Source organism: Hibiscus syriacus, unplaced genomic scaffold (genome assembly GCF_006381635.1).
Source record: "Hibiscus syriacus cultivar Baekdansim isolate YM2019G1 unplaced genomic scaffold, ASM638163v2 tig00113725_pilon, whole genome shotgun sequence".
NCBI classification, from domain to species: Eukaryota; Viridiplantae; Streptophyta; class Magnoliopsida; order Malvales; family Malvaceae; genus Hibiscus; species Hibiscus syriacus.
The window spans coordinates 6,492,219-6,495,594 of record NW_024063471.1 but is presented as its reverse complement, the minus strand read 5'-3'; the positions used below and the strand labels follow the sequence as shown (position 1 = coordinate 6,495,594).

The window sequence follows — 3,376 nt, the reverse complement described above, 5'->3', positions numbered from 1 at the left end:
GAGGCTGGTTTTCTTGATGATCAGACTATTGCCTTTGGATGTTAAAACTAAATGTTTGGATACGAATCAACATCAATTGGAGTATCAAATATATATATTTAAAGCCATTTAACTTTATTTAGATTTGACAACATTTTAAATGTGGATGATTTCTCTCATGGTAAGGACGCTTATTGTATGTGGTGCAATTTGTATGGTCGAGGCTGGTTTTCTTGATCTATTTTGTCTTTCTGAAGGTATTGAAATGGCCGAATCAAAGTCATTGAGGAAACCTGTTTTCACCAAGGTGGACCAACGTCGCCCTGGCACTTGTGGTCACACTCTTACTATCAAGGTTGTCAGCACAAAGATGGTATTGCAGAAGGGTCGTGCTGATGGTCCTCAAGTTCGTCAAATGCGAATTGATGAATGCTTAGTAGGAGATGAGACAGGAATGATTATCTTTACGGCTTGAAACGAACAAAGTATATTCTTCTCTGGATGCTGGTTTAAAGCGAACAATAGTTTGGTTTGGTTTTATCTTTTATTGGTTTTTCTTTCAGACAAATTTTTGTCACTTGTTGCTTTTGTTTTGAGTTCTCTTTTTTTCATTTAGAAAATCACGGCAACGTCTGGTTGCATATGACATGATTATATTTTCTGTTGGAAAAGTAGTGAAGGTTTGTGTTTGTGAAGATTCCTGAATCACACTTTATCCGAAAAGGCCTACCTTAGGGTGGTGTAAATTAAGTGTTCATCAGATATCATCACTAGTATAAATTCAGTGTTCAGATTTGTGTTTTGCTAGCTAATTGTGGCAAATAATATTAAACTGAAGACATCATAACTTGGAAGATAAATTGTGGGCATACATATTATTGAACTTCTGAAGTATAGTCTAAGTGTATCTTCTAAGTTTTTGAATTTAACAACGGAAGGCTTTCTGTACATAATGATTATTTGATTACTGTACGTTATCTTAGCCTTCTACCGCTAACTACGAATTGAAATAAAACAAATTCTAGTATTAATGTGAGAAAGCAGCCATGAAACCAACAAAGGTGGAAGGAGGAAATGTAAAGAGAGAAAGATGACGGAAATTATCTATTGAATATTGAATAAACTCTACATCAACCTCATACAAAGGTATGGCTTATATAGCCCAAGTAACCAACAAATCATAGCAAACTAATAACAAACTAAGTCCTAACTAATAACAAATACTAACTAATCTTATTAATATTTTAATATCCTAATAATTAAGATGACTACTTGCATTATTTGTAATGGGTAATCAAGTGGTTTAAAATTGCTGACCACTCTCTTAAAGAAACTTAGCACTTGTGGTAACCAAATTAACCAATATGGGCATTGATGTCTCATTTATATGAGATCGCACTGGATACTGCTTATAAATATATTTCCTCAATCATTTCAAGAATAGGTTGATGTGATATTATTCATTAGATTAGATGGTGTCGTTAGACAGTGAAGACAATATACATGCTTTATTTGTTGGAAGATTAGATGGTTTCTTAGAGCTAAGAAAATATTTATTTTGTAGTGGACTTGGTGAAAGAGGGGACTACTGTTACACTTCGCAATGCTAAAATAGACATGTTTAAAGGATCATCGAGGATTGCAGTGGACAAGTGGGAGTTGTGTTGAGGTTGCAGAACCTGCAAGTTTCACCGTGAAAAAAGATAACAATATGTCACTGATTGAGTATGAGCTGGTTAATGTCGTTGAAAGTGATCTTTCTGCATCTTTTCTGGGCAGCATTTGCTTTGCTTCTATATTGTAAAACCAAGAATAAAGTCAACTCCAATGAATGTGTTGCCCTGATCTATGCTACATCTTATCTTCAAAAGGGTCATGGAAGTACAATTTTAGGAAAGAAAAATCTGGAAGCTAGTACAGTGCTTGAAGCTGCTTCTCTGTCGTGGCAAAATCCAGCAGAACCTTTTGGTTGGACCTCCAAACTGATGGTGATGGTTGTAAATTTTAGAGGTAAAACAGCTAGCGTTTGGAACTTGCTTTCATCTGTTAGTTTGCTTTTAGGTTGTACTTTGGAAGTTTAATATTATGTATGCCTACAATCTATCTTCCAAGTTTTAATGTTTTTGGTTTAATATTATTTGCCACAACTTACGGAACTCAAATCTTCAGTACTTTTCCAGGGAGATATGATTTGATTTAAAGGGAATAATTGCATGTGATTAGGTCAAATGATACTCGTGTTCAACACTAGTTATTTTCCAACTTTGATAACATTCTTTATTATTATCATACCATGTTTGTTTTACTGTTTATGTTTGGAATTTATGGCTGTTCCTTCTAACAAGGTCTTCTCCAAATATTTTTACCACTAACGTTCGACGTTTATGATAGCATTCTCTATATGATTCAGGGGCTTTAATTTCTTAGGGCACCGGTTCTAGGATAAATCAGGACTGTGAGAAGTCGGTAAGTGATGATAGTTCACTTTGAATTTTTTTTATTAATTTGGGATAAATAAAATGTAATATTTGTTTCAAGATAACTTTCAATAATTTGATATTGAACGCTCGCACCTCTTACATTCATAGTGCTCGAACCCAAATTCTCAAAGAATAATAACAATATCTTTACCACCGAAGTTGCTTGGCTCGTGCCACTTTGATTAATTGGAATAAAGAATGGAGACAATTTTTAAACTTCCATAGAGGAAAAAATTAAGAGAATATTTGGAGAAGATCACAGGAAAAATCCCTTGCCTTGCCCTTTTCTTCGAGGTTTTCTCTCCCCAAATAACATGGCGGGCCACTAAATATGGGGTATGCGATGGATGAGACTCAAAGTCTCACTAATATTATTTATTATTTATTATTAGAGGTATAGCATTTACTCTTTTTTAGTCGAGAAAGAACTCTATGAAAGATGTGTTCGTAGGCAGTGTATCATAGGTGCCTGATTTAGATTCAAGGCTAAGTGTTTTCAATTGATTTGATGAAGTTGTCATTTCGAGAGTTTAATGTGACATTGTTGGACATGAATTGATTGTCTGAGCATAATGCGGATATCTCATTTGATACATTGTATAAAGCAGTTAAAATTTTGAGGAATGAGTGGTAACAAAGTCATAGTATCGAGTGAAAGGGATGGAAGTCGTGTTCGTGTAATTTCTACATTATTGGTTCAGCAGATGATTGGTAAAGGTTGTGAAACATTTTTTTTACTCATATCATTGACTAAGGGTTTCAAGTCTGGTTTTGGAAGACCTTCGAGCGGTTAGAGAGTTTCCAGACATAGTTCTTGAAGAGTTTTTGAGTTTATCACCTGATAGAGAGTTGAAATTTAGAATTGAGGTGTTATCAGACACAACTTTGGTATCTATCACCCCTTATCGCATGAAATT

General features: G+C 34.5%; 1 pseudogene; it reads left to right on the top strand.

The window, feature by feature from the left end:
• The first annotated feature begins 239 nt into the window (after nt 1-239).
• On the top strand, nt 240-1,890 carry LOC120187559 (annotated as a pseudogene).
• Nucleotides 1,891-3,376: the final 1,486 nt, after the last annotated feature.